Source organism: Protopterus annectens, chromosome 1.part2, assembly GCF_019279795.1.
Source record: "Protopterus annectens isolate FY-2018-M chromosome 1.part2, PAN1.0, whole genome shotgun sequence".
Taxonomy (NCBI): Eukaryota; Metazoa; Chordata; order Ceratodontiformes; family Protopteridae; genus Protopterus; species Protopterus annectens.
Window position 1 is genome coordinate 104,623,767 of NC_056727.1, and position 13,809 is coordinate 104,637,575.

At 41.9% G+C, this 13,809-nt stretch overlaps 1 protein-coding gene across 1 annotated transcript in view; it reads left to right on the forward strand.

Annotated features, from left to right (window-relative positions):
• The window catches only part of CHAC2 (ChaC glutathione specific gamma-glutamylcyclotransferase 2), a 319,548-nt gene that overhangs the window by 93,620 nt on the left and 212,119 nt on the right, over window positions 1–13,809 (forward strand). The gene's annotated exons all lie outside the window — the stretch shown is intronic.

A 13,809-nucleotide genomic window follows, 5' to 3' on the forward strand; every position in this document is an offset into this window, starting at 1 on the left:
TTTGTTACTGCTTCACCTATCCCATAATGCACCACGGTCCGCAACCTCACCAGATTTCCATTGCCATTCTTCAACCTAAACAGATCTCAAACAGCCCCATGTTGCCTGTAGTGGTTTTGAAGAATATTTTTCATGGTATTTGTGGGTAAAATCAGCAAACCACTTTCCTTAAGATTGATTTTGCTTTCACTTTACCTTTTGGGTTTTTACTTTTTTTTTTTTTTTTTTTTTTTTTTTTTTAACTTCTTGATCGAATGTCCTTTCTGGACTTAGACCTGCCTTATTAGCTGTCAGCCACACATCTTTAAAATCTGTTTTTCTTTTTTCAGGTTTTTTTCGGGTATCTTTTCCACCTTTTTTTGTGGTTCTAGTTGTGGAAGGTATCCACCTGTTTCTTACCACAAACCACGCCTTCAGAAGTTACAACTGAGGTTGACATGAAGTACATGCCTTGGGAAAGAGCACAATATTGCAAGAGACAAAACTGTAGGCATTTCATGTTTTGTGCTCTTGAAACAGAGTGCAGTAATTAAAGTTATATAGAAAGGCTTTGTCAGCAAAGCACAAGGAACAGATTCAGCATCACAGCTACCTTTTCTTCATCATTGCAGCCTACACATTTGCCAGCCTTGAATCCTGCCAGAATGTTAGCTTCCCCAGCAGTCAACAAGAAACTTGGATTGCACAAGTAATTTAGAATTTTCCTCTCACCTTCATCATCTCTAGCAGCAGAGGTCAGGAGTAAGAGCACAGAGGACGCTGTCAAAAAGTTGCAGTAGTAATTGTTGAGGTAGCTTGTTATCATCTGTCAGAAGTTCATTGTGTCTCTAACATATTGTATTGGCCCTGAAAAATAAGCATCTTAAGTTTTACATTCCAAACTTCTGACTTTGAGGTCTTCATTGTTAAGATCTGATGTGAAGTTGTTCGATCTCGCCATTTGTTCTTACACACGTGTTCGGAGCCGATCCCTCGGTTCCGAGTCGGCCACATTCCAAGCTCTGCGTCTAAGAGAAGCTCGAGGCACAGTCCCTATCCCATGATCCTATCCTGCTAGCCCTCAGATCTAGTTTGCCACTGCAACAGGTCAAATCGAGTGAGAGCTCGGGCCAGTATTCTTTTTCTATATATATATATATATATATATATATATATATATATAAAAAGTTCTCTATTTTTCAAAAGTTTAAAATATTTAGAGTTATTATTATTATTAGTTAGTAGTAGTTGTGCGTGTGTTGTTTAAAATAGTGTAAAAGTAGTGTTTAAGAATTTTTGGGAGTGGCTGCTCCTGGGCTTTAAGCCAATATCTTTCTGTCAGGGCTCTGTCAGAATTTTCTGTGTGAAGTTTACTAGTTAAACTCTTGTTAAAAAAATTTTTACCTGTGTGTTATTCAGGTTAGTTATTGTGTATATATTTACATATTAGTATTACAACTGTATATTTTTGTTATTCAGTATGTCAGAGAAAGCCAAGTCTGGTTTCAAACGTTGCCAGTGTGGACAGAAAATGTCCATAACAGACAACCACGTTTCCTGCGTCTACTGCCTAGGCCCTCTCCATCTTCAGGAGGACTGCTCCATCTGCCACTTGTTTAGTGGCAGAGTTATGATGGAAAGATGCAGGAAACTTATTGAGAGGGGGTCTCCTGAAGCCGGAGTTTCAGGAGGCATTAGAGAGGGCAGACCAGTCATCCAAGTCATCGAAGGGGTCGAAGTCTTCGAAAGTATCGGAGCCCAGGTCATCGGCTCAGAGTACCTCTGTTAAGATGGTACAGACCTTGGAGCCGAGCACCGAGCTGCTGCCTCGGGGCGAGATCCAGGTCTTGGAGCCGGTGTCAGAGGTGCTTCCTTCATCGATCCTTTGCTCGGTGACCTCTTCGACCCGTTCCTCCAGAGCACTGTCAGACACCGATGTGGACCGAGTGGTGCAGAAACTGATGGAGAACACGGCTTTATCCACACTAATTGCAGTTTCATCCCAACTGGTTTTGAAGCTTGAAGCCCTTCCTGTTCCATCCATAGATCCTCCTTCAAGACCCATCGAGCTATCGGAGCCGGGAGTTGAGGATCTGATGATTGTTGATCCCCCAGAGCTGAAGCTTTCTTTAGTGCTTTCGGCTCCACTGACCTCGACTACCTCGAGGGGTCTCTGAGCCGACAGTCTCTCCTCGGTTCCGGGGGGGGGGGGTTGAACCGAAGTTTCAGTTCCGACTCTACCCCTCGGTGCAAATTAGTTCGGCTCCGTCCTCTGGATTGGAGCCCGTGGTTCCGGGCCCGGGGAGGCTACTGTCTTCTTCGGAACCGGTGGAGTTCTCGGCCCGGGGCTCCGGTGCCTTCGATGCCATGAGGAAGGTTTTGTCTGGTAAGATGTTCACATCTTCAGATTCCTCTTCTCCCTCCCAAAAAGGTCCAAGTTCTGTCACTGCACCTCCGGTTCCCACCAAGCATAGAGACCCAAAGCCTCAGTCAACCCCAGAGGGTGAACCCTGCTCCTCGGAAGCTTCACCAGATGCCCCCTCTGATGAGGTCCCGAGGAAGAGGTTGTGCAAGAGGAGGCACATTGATTCCCCACAGGAATCATTGACATCGGACACCGACTTGGATGAGTCAGAGGGTCCCCATGGTCCTGCTCCGAGGATGTCTCGTTTGCCAACATCCTGGAAATTCTCAAACAGAGGGATGACTGGCAGTCACTTGCCCTCACTGAGGACGAGTCGGTGTTACTGAAGGCTTTTGGGGCTCAGCCTTCCACCTCCTGGGTAACTCCGCCCTTCGAGTTAATGGATTTAATAGCTTGAAGGGCTTGGGAGTCCCCCTGACACTTTGGAACCAATCCCTCAGAGGCCCAGTAAGTATATCACTGCTCTCCAGGATAAAGTGTATCTCACCAAAGGAGTCCAAGTTGATGCTATGGTGGTGGCGGCGGCCACCAAGAAAGAAATGTCTGAAGCATCTTCCTCTGTTCATCCTCCTAACAAAGAATCTGGGACGATGGACAGGTACGGGAAGCGCATTTTTAGTTCAGCGACTTTTTCCATGCGATCGCTGAACTATCTCACTCATTTTACCCGTCTACAGAGAGATCTCCTTAAGGAATTGGGAGATACTCTACAGGGTACCACAGATGCTGCTGTCTCAGACAAGGTGACAGCACAGCTCAGTACCCTAAACTCTATCATTAACTCATCCATGCGGCTCATTTCATATGCAGCCGAAGGATCGAGTAGGGCTACAGCTTCAGCGATCGCTCTGTGGAGACAATCCTGGATGTGCCTATGCTCCTTTGCGGAAGCCTTCAAGTCTTCCTTTATTAATGCCCCCTTTGATGGCTCCTCCTTGTTTGGGCCCAAAGTGAAGGACACACTCACTAGGTGTGAGCAAGAAGGAAAGACCCTGTCTGCCGTAGGGGTCCATTTTTCCGCCCCTTCTAGACCATACTCCAAAGGGCAAAGAGGTGGAAAAATGTGGTTCCGGAAGACTCCGGGAGCTTTCCAATCCACACCTAGTGAAACCTCCTCCAGAGCCAGAGGAGGGGGAAGGAATGGAAGACGCCGCCCAGGTGGCAGAGGGGGTCCACAGAACCAGGGCGACAGGGATAGTGTCCCTGGGAAGCCCTTCCAGCACTCCTGAGGGGAGGCCCGGCTGTCCTACTCTGGAGGCAGTCTGGGGTCGCTTGGCTTTATACCCAGAGACCTGGCTAAATCACACTTCAGATTCCTGGGTAAAAAGCATAATAACCAGAGGATACAACATCCCTCTCTTAAACAATCCTCCCACCCAAAAAAGATTCCCAGATGTTCTACCCACTCTGCGGGATCAGGCAGCCATAGAAATACAAAGGCTGTTAGAAAAAAAGAGTCATCCAGCCAGTCCCGGCGGACCAAATAGGATCCGGAACTTACTCAAGGTTCTTTTTAGTTCCAAAGAAAACAGGGGAGTGGAGGCTGATACTGGACCTCAGCAAACTCAATACCTTCATAAAGAAGAAATTCCGGATGGTCACGCTACAATCGATCCTTCCGTTTCTTCAAACGAACGATTGGATGTGCTCTATAGATCTCAAGGATGCGTACTACCACATAAAAATGGCCAGGCCATCCAGAGATCACCTGCACTTCTGGCTGGGAGCCAGTCCTTTTCAGTTTCGAGCTCTGCCCTTTGGCCTCACCTCAGCCCCCAGGGTGTTCACCAAGTGCATGGCAGTACTGGCGTCCCACCTGAGACAACTAGGATTCCGGGTATTTCCATACTTGGATGACTGGCTCCTTACCGTCACCACCAGGCATCACCTATTGCAAGCCAGGGACTATACAATCAATCTCTGTTCCCATTTAGGCATAACACTGAACTTCGAAAAATCTGCCTTGTCGCCCTCACAGCATATATCATTCATAGGAGCGGAATTGGACACTACCTTAACTCTGATCAGGCTTCCCCAAACAAGAGTTTCAGCCTTGAGAGAACAGCTTTCTACTCTTCTACAAAACAGAAGAGTCCCTGCTTCACAGGTCTTGAAAGTTTTAGGCATGATGGCAGCTACCCTTATCACGGTCCCCCTAGGGAGAATACACACGAGGATCCTCCAGTGGCTACTCTTCACACAGTGGTCTTACCAACGGCTACCATTGTCACACAATATCCTGCTCACGGAGTCTTGCAAGCGGGTTCTTTGATGGTGGATGAACAGCCACGAGCTTACGATAGGCCGCCCGTTCGCCCCCCCCATAGCCACAGTGACCACAGACACTTCCCTGATAGGGTGGGGGGGACTTTTTCAGGGAAGAACAGTTCAAGGCGAGTGGTCAGAAATGGAGTACAGTCTGCACATCAATGTCTTTGAGTTGAGAGCGGTGTTCCTGGCGTTGCAACACTTTCACGACTACTCACTGCAATTCAGACAGACAACATGTCGGTGGTCTGGTACATAAACAAACAAGGAGGAACCAGGTCTTACCCCTTATGCAGAGAGGCCCTGAGAATCTGGCAATGGACTGTGTCCACCGGACGCTTTCTCATAGCAATGCACATCCTGGGGACATCCAACGTGATAGCGGACAGACTGAGCAGAGCCATCCTGTTGCCTCACGAGTGGTCCCTCAAAAGTCAAGTAGTGGAAAGGATTTTCCGCAGATGGGGCCAGCCTTGCTGCGACCTTTTTGCATCCCCCTTGAATGCAAAATGCAGAAGCTATTTCGCCCTACTTCCCCCTCCGGGGAGCACCCCCAGGGATGCACTTGTGCACGATTGGCCCCCGGGTCTCCTATATGCCTTCCCTCCGGTTCCACTAATCTCGAAATTGCTGCAGAAAGCCAAAGGTCTGGAAAGGACAATCATCTTGATAGCACCATTCTGGCCTCGACAAATCTGGTACCCCTTCCTCCAAGCTCACCAAATATAAGAACCTTGGACTCTGGACCCAGTGCCAGACCTTCTGACCCACTCGTCAGGAGTTCTTCACCCCTCTCTTTCGTCCCTCAAATTGACAGCATGGCTGCTGCACTTCCCAGCCTAGCCAGGTCAGATCTTTTGTCTCCAGCAGTACAACATATTTTGATTTCTTCCCACAAAACCTCCACTAGAAAGTTGTACAAGAGCAGGTGGAAACGCTTTGTGTGTTGGGCTTCCAAACAAGGTATAGATCCCTTGGTTGCTCCGATTCATAAAATTCTAGATTTTCTATCTACTCTTTTTCATCAGGGGGCTTCAACATCCACCATAAGGGTACAACTGGCTGCCATATCTTATTTTCATGTGGGTGAAAGGGGAGCTACAATCATGTCTCACAGACTTTGTAGAGCTTTCATGAAGGGAACTTATCTCCGACCACCCATTTGAAGTCCTGTTTTTCCTTGGAATTTAAATCTGATGCTATCCCAACTCGTGTTATCACCCTTTGAACCAGCTTTGTCATGCCCACTTAAATACCTTTCCTGGAAAACCCTGTTTCTTGTTGCAATCACTTCAGCTCGCAGAGTCTCAGAGCTGCAGGCACTATCAATTAGACCCCCGTATCTGATCTTTCACCCGGACAGGGTCACCTTACGTACTAATCCGTCCTTTCTACCAAAAGTCTGCTCAGAATCTAATCTTAATCAGTCCATAGAACTTCCCACTTTTTTCAGGCACCATACCAATAAATTGGAATACATGTTACACAAATTGGACGTGCACAGACAGCTGAGATTTTATCTGATCAGAACAAAAGAATTCAGGAAATCGGATCAACTTTTTGTTTCTCATGCAGATAACAAGAAAGGTCTTCCAGTAACAAAGATCACGTTAACCAAATGGCTTTCGGACTGCATAAACTTTGTTTATTCATCTTCCAATCAGTCTACTCCGCTCAAAGCTAAAGCTCATTCTACTAGAGCTGTTTCTACTTCCTTAGCCCATGCTGCTCGCTTACCAATAGATACCATTTGTGCAGTGGCTACCTGGGCCAAACCTCATATATTTATTACTCATTACAAAGTGGACAGGAACTCCAGGGACAGGGCTTCCTTTGGTTCCACTGTGCTCAGGAATGTTCTCCCGTGAGCCACCCGGGGTTTAGGGTGCTAGGGACGCCACCCATGTGTAAGAACAAACAGCGAGCTCGAACAACTTCACATAAAGAAGTTATGTTCATACCATAACATTCCATGTGAGTTGTTCATCTCGCCTTTGTTCTTACATTCCCGCCCTCCTTCCCCCTCCGTGTTCTGGAAGAACAGGTACGACTGGTGGCTGGTTGTCCTTTCTCATGGTCCCTTCGGACTGCCTGCCTCTGTGTATGCGTTCATATTTGGACATGTATAATATATATATATATATATATATATATATATATATATATATATATATGCGTGTATCTGTCCTTACCTTTTGTGTATAGACCTGTATATTGGTATTGATACGTATGCATGTGTAGGCGGGTATGTCTTCTGTTGTCTGGTTTTCATAGCAAACCAGATCTGAGGGTTAGCAGGAGAGGATCATGGGATAGGGACTGTGCCTTGAGCTTCTGTTAGACGCAGAGCTTGGAATGTGGCCGACTCGGAGCCAAGGGATCAGCTCTGAACCCGTGTGTAAGAACAAAGACTAGATGAACAACTCACATGGAACATTATGGTAAGAACATAACTTCTTTTTTCTTCCACTGTCATACCCAATTTCAGCTTTGAAAGGTTGACTGTGGGTATCAGTCGTATTAAAGCAAGATGAAGGGAAAATGTATTGGTGCATCTTCCCCTTTCTTGTCATGTTAGGGACAGATAGCATCCTGGGCTTAGGAAAGAATACTGAAAATAACTAAAACTGTTCTTATCGGAAAGTTATTGCTACTGGTGCAGAAAATGCTGGTCTCAACCTATCTAGTGCCATTGTCAGTGGCAGAGCCTTAACTGATCATCAAGACTTTGATATCACTCTGTTGTATCTTTCAGTGTCAGAGTATCCAGCTTTACCTTTTCAGTCAGCATCAGAGCTGCCAATGTCAGCACTACTGCAGCTGATAATGTATTTGAGACTGACCTGGACTGGGGTGTCTGCACCAGTGTTGCTGTCAGTCCTACATTGCCAAGCCATGGAGTATTCTGTGCAGGCTGTCTTGGTGGCAACCCGTCTCTGAATGACAGGTTCAGTGCCATCATAGCAGTTATTATTGTGGTTCTGTTTGAAGGAGTACACCATTTCAGCCCCACACCTGCAACATGTTATCTAGCAAGATGTAATTGTTCAAGGTCTTATAATATCTTCAGTTGTCCATTCAGTCTGTCATCCTCATCTTTAGACTCTGTTTCTCCAAATATACCCAAGAAGACAGCATGTAATGTGAAGCATATTGACTCACCTTTTGAATCTCTCATAGCTGATCTCAGCAGTGTGGAGAAAGCATATGATCTAATATCCAGCAAAGGTCCCATATGTGGGGATGTTCTGAAGATGGCATGGTGGAGGAGAATGATCCACAAATCTAGTATCTTTACCACAGAAAACAGTGTAGAAGATCTTTTGCTGTGACCAGCAGTCTTATTGTGTATTCCAGCCAGTGGTGTATAGTAGTTCTGTGATACAGTGGCTGTGTTGCCAAAAAAGTGAACCATATCCTTCATTTTCCTAGGGAGTGTAGTGTCTGGTCAGAGATTCTCAAGAGATTCTCAAACCAGACACTTTTTAAGGACTGCAGTTGTTAACTAAAGTTACAAACCCAAAGAGCTTGGTGGTTCACCCCCTCAGTTAAAGAATGCAGAGGAGTGGATCACCTTGGGAAGTAGATGTACACATCCTATGCTTTCTGTTTAAGGCTTTAAACTATTGGGCCCTTGTGGGAATTTTCAGATTGACAACTCCAAAGAAATGCACCAGACAATAGAACAATTGTCCTTTTGGACCCATTAACACCACAGTCATATTCACTGGGATAGTATGTCTGACCTCTTGGTGTTGATAGTATACATCAACACTGAAGTTTAGGGCAGGGCCTTGGGATGTGATATTACATTTCAGTAGCATGAGTTGCTCAAACTTAGGTAACCTTTATTAACTCCATATTTTAAAAAACATATTTCTTTGAACTACAGGTCATGGCACATTTGGGGAATGTATGGGAAGAATGGCAAAACACCCACAGCTGCGGGTTTTAAATTTAAACCACCTTAACATTCCTTTTCAGACAAGTAGAGTAGCTGTTGCCAGACATGTTTCAGTGTGGCACACAACATTAAAGCCAGAAACAGTCTGGTAGGAATCCCAGTGCTTGGGGTAATTTCGAAAGACGTGACGGTCTCAGAGGAAAGGGTCCTCTGCATTCATCAGACACTAGTAATCCACCTGCAGGTGATCAGCAACAACAGCCCTGTGACCTTGCCTTACTATTGCCTTCTGGAGGCAAACTGGAGTTGTCTTTCTCTCTACTTATCATGGTAGTTGATCACAAAGGAAGGTGTGTAAGGAGAGTCCTATGCAGATGTTGCAAGATTCCATCTCATTCAACACTAGTCCCACTACTCTTACATTTGCCAGATATTCCAGACACTAAAAACAAACCACAAAATGCATGTCCTAAGCCTTCTTTTTTAAAACTTCTTTATTAAATAATCATATTTTAAGCTGCAACATGTTTACTTATAAAAAAGAAAACAAACCATAGCAGCAGTTTCCATTTGTTACTGTTATGCAGTATACATTTTCTTTTTAACAATTTTCTTTCACTCAGTAATTACATAATTTGATCAATTCTTGGCTTCCCATAAACATCGCTTTTCCTCCTAAACATTAGTCTGCAAGTAATGTTCCCAAATATTCCATTTATTTATATAAAATTTGTTCCTTTGAGATCCTGCTTCCAGTGCATTTACTTCCTTTACAGTGTTCAGAAAGAAAAATCTAGCAAAGCTAGACTTTCTACTGTGTGATTCCTTAATCTTCTTGTATTAGAGGTGACATAGGATATATGCAAATTACCCTTTAAGGACATCAGGTGTTTTAGCTAAATGGCAATTCTGAATGTCCATGACTTTTTCTTTTAAGTCTGTTTATGGACAAATTCAGGCCAATAAAGCCAAACCCCAAGCCTGAATTTGTGGCCAAACCCCAGAAAGGCCGAATTTGGCCTTAAAATGCCTAGACAATTCAGAGTCTGTATCCCAACTGAAAAATTTACAATAATTTGTAGCCCCCCCCCCCCCCCGCAACATTTCTGTCAAAGTACTGTGTAGGCAATATTTAAAATATTTAAAATTTGCCAAAAACACATTCCCAAATACCTCCTCTCTTCCCTATCACACCTCTAATATTTGCTGTCTAACATTAAGTAAAATCTACTGAAGTCTACTCGGGTAGACAAAATACCTGTGGAAACGTGTCCAAGCAAATATGCCAAACTTTCTGGACTTTGTTGCATGCTTGGCAGCCTTACAAATCTCTTTCCATTGTTCATTTGTAAACTGCCTTTCCATTCTCCTTCCCCAATCTTTTCTAACTTCATCTGACTGATTCTCATAGTTATCATGCCATATTTTATACACCATATTAATTATCCTATTTTTTTAGCAGCAGCTTTTGTGCTGTTTTTAGCTAAAAACTCTACCAGGGCTGATATTTCACTAAGGACTCCCCTATCCCTTTCTCTTTGCCTATACTCGGTCTTCTATGTCAGGGATCGATAACAGTCTCCAACCTGCACTTTAAACTTCTGCTTTACCTCATCCTTCTATATTACCTTTCCTTCATGTTGTATGTGCTCCCAGTAATTCCTTGCTTGCTTTGCTAATTTTATTCAGTAAATTTCAGTCCCAATTTGCCTGTTTTCTGTACCTCCTACTTGCAATCATCCCTATTGATAAAATGCCCATTCCCATACTGCTTTAGTTCTTAAAATCCTTTCTACTAATTTATGAATACAACCTTAAGAACAGTTGCTGTTATTCTTCTTAGAGATGAAGATACAAAATACTGATCTCGTTCCATCTCTCAACCCCCATCTACATTTCATCATCATCCTTTTCCACTTTGAGTAAAGCTTCTGCTTTATGTTTTGAGCTTAGCAGAGCACTGCATAGCTTTAAAATACCCCTTCAAACCAGGTAATCCTGAACCACCTTGTTCTATGTAGGAAATCCGCTTATCTCACTTAATTCTTGCCCTCCTTGTCCCCCAGATAGATTCCTTCAAGTCATTTTTATTATAATCTACAGCTTCTCCTCTAGTTGATAAACATAGGCCAGACCTGGATGTAAAACTAAGGAGACTAAAACATTTTCACTGCTCATTTTTCACTAACTATATTCGTAATCAAGGGCTTCCATTTCTCATTTTTATATACTTGGTTTCTTAGTTGTCATAACAGAACCCTTTTTAATTCATACACCTAAATACTTCACATTATGTTCCCATACATTAGGGCATTCATGAACCAGATCATATGTTACATAGTTTACCTCTATAGCCTTTATTTTATTTTCATTTAATTGCATGTCCTAAAGAGACTAACTACCTCAAAGTGCTCCACAATGTTAACATGTCCTTTTCTGGATTCATGAAGTACAAAATAAAGTTGATTTTTTTTAAAGTACTGTACCAATTATTTCCTTGAATTTCCAAACTATTTATTTTCTTTGCCAAGAGTTTTAAATGTAAAGTAAATAAAAAATGGAGGAGGCCATTTTTGCCTGGTTCCTCTGTTTAAATACAGCTTATCAGAGAATATCTGTCCCACCTTTAATTCTTGTCTTCAACCCTTCATATGTGCTTTTTAGTATACCTATTATGATGCCATTGCCCTACTCATAAAAATCTTAGCTGACACTCAAATACTTTCTTTACATCAAGATCAACCAACAATAGCAATTATTTTATTATACCTTGCTTCCTTGTGGACCATCCATGTTTGTCGGAATGTTGTCATATATGTGTCTGTCCTCTACAAAACCACATTGATCAAACTTTGTCATCTTTGGCGACACCTTTGCTATTCTGTTAGCTAGGATAGATATAAACAGATTATTGCAATAGTTTAAAATTGAAGTGGCTCTGTATGAAGGTGGATATGAAAGTTTTTTTTTACCTTGTTTGAACAATACAGCCACCATTGCTTTCATTCAAGATTCTGGTAATTGCCGCCACTTTCTGAAAGATTGTTTAACACAATCTTCCAGATCTTTATCACTTTTTTCCCTCCTAACTTCCAGATTTCCACAGAAATACTCTGTTCTTGGAGACTTCCATGTTGATTGAGTATGACTTACCATTTTATGTCATTTTTTCTATCTGAGTGATTAATTGTTGAACCTCATCTTCTTCTGACCTTAGCATAAATAAATGATCCATAAATATTTTCATTTGTGCCTTTTCTTGCTTTTTTCGCCATTCCACTGCTTTATACAAATTGTCATAAAGGTTTCTAAATACATCTAGCACTTTATAGGATTTCTTGAGTATTTTTCTTTTAGCCAAACTTAGGGGGACTTTGACAGCTTTCTGCTTTCTGTTGATTAAGTTTTTGTGCTAAAAGTTTTTGCTTTCTAGAGTTATTAAAAATAGTTGCTTAACAGCATCCTTTATAAACTCTTGTATATTGTCCAAATGGCCTTTTATTTTTTTCCTTTGGCACTCTATAGTTCCTCCTCCTCCTCTTATTCTGTAAGATTCTCTTTCTTCGCAGTGTTGTAACCTTTGTCATCCTCTAAGTAATTGCTATTATTTCATTCTCAATCATTTTCTCTGATAATCCTGTCATGTTTTTAAACTTCATTTTCATTTTATCCAAGTGCAGTAGCTTTCCCTTCTGAAGGAATTTCTAGCTTTGCTAATAACTATAGAATCTCATCCAATACACATTCGTTAATTCGTCTCCTTTTTAATAGATAAATAGGAGTACACCACTGTGTCATCTGTACACCATTACTCTTTGTGTTGCTTTATTGGTGCTTGATCTGATGTAACTATTGGATGGGACTCCAAGCTTTCAATTAAATACACATACTTCTGTGAAATATAATGCCTATTTAGTCTAGCCAAGTTATGGTATTCTGGAGAGTAGTATGTTATTCTGTGTGAGTTCCCAGTACTGAATTCACATCCTCCATACCAACTATCCTAATATACTTCAGAAATCTACTCTGTGTTTTCTTCTAGGTCTCTCTGATATAGCCTCAGTATTGTAAATCGGATTCCAGTTCCCACCCATAAATTTTCCCCTGCTGAAAGCTCATGCTTACTATCTCTCCAGAAATTCTCCTATGCTTCATAATAATAGTTTTAAGGGGACTATAAATACTTGCCAGTATAATCCTCTTCTCTTGCCAGTGACTGTTTACTATAACAAATCTAACCTTATTGTTTTTTTCCTTTTCTGCTACTTTTGGAGCCCCTGTCAGTCAGTATTATTACGCCCAGTTCCTTTGGTCTCTGATAATCTGCTGAGTATCCATCCTGAAATCCTTTTTGTTAAATGGGTCTGCCCTTTCTGTTCAAATGTGTATCCTGCAACATTGCTATTACACTTTACACTTAATATAATTCAATATTCTATGATTTTATCCAGAAAAAACGTAAACTCCTAATACTGCTAAAACCACACTGAAGGAGCAAACACCACTGTAAAATCCAGTATAAATCCAATGATCTTTATTGTAGGCAAGTGCTTTCGCAACCAGCCCTGGTTGCTTCCTCAGACCAAAGATTGCAAAAAAAATCATCCCAAACTTTAAAAGCCTTGAATCCTGTGTCACATGACTATGACCAATTAATTAGTTTATTTTTTATTATTTTATTTTACATTTGTTGACCGGGCTAGTCCAGCTGGATATATGTCCATTTTCAGTGGAGGCCCGGGAAGTAAAGCTCCACAAATTACAACAAAATAAAAGGTCAAGGCAAAGACGTTAACAGTAGAATTTGGTACATAAGAGGTTTTAAAAAAATAATACAAGCCTAAGATATATATATTTTATATTTCAGTAGGGAAAGAAAACTTTATCTAAGAATAGATGAACAAGACTAAGACATTTACATTAGAATTGATGTATTAAGACATTTAAATTAGAAATGGTGCATTACAAATCTTTAAAACATATTACAAGCCTAGGATTTTATATTATGTATTCTATTAGGGAAAGAAAACGAAATCTAAGACTAAACTAGATACAGCTAGTAGTTTATGTTAATAGGTACTAAGGTCACACATAAACCCAAGAAAGAAAACACTAGTGATCAATAGATGGAGTATAGAAGATCAGCATACAAGGATGGATTTATAGTGTTCATTATCACCTAGGTTGTGATACTATATGAAGGTGTTTGATCATTCCACAGTATATACATATT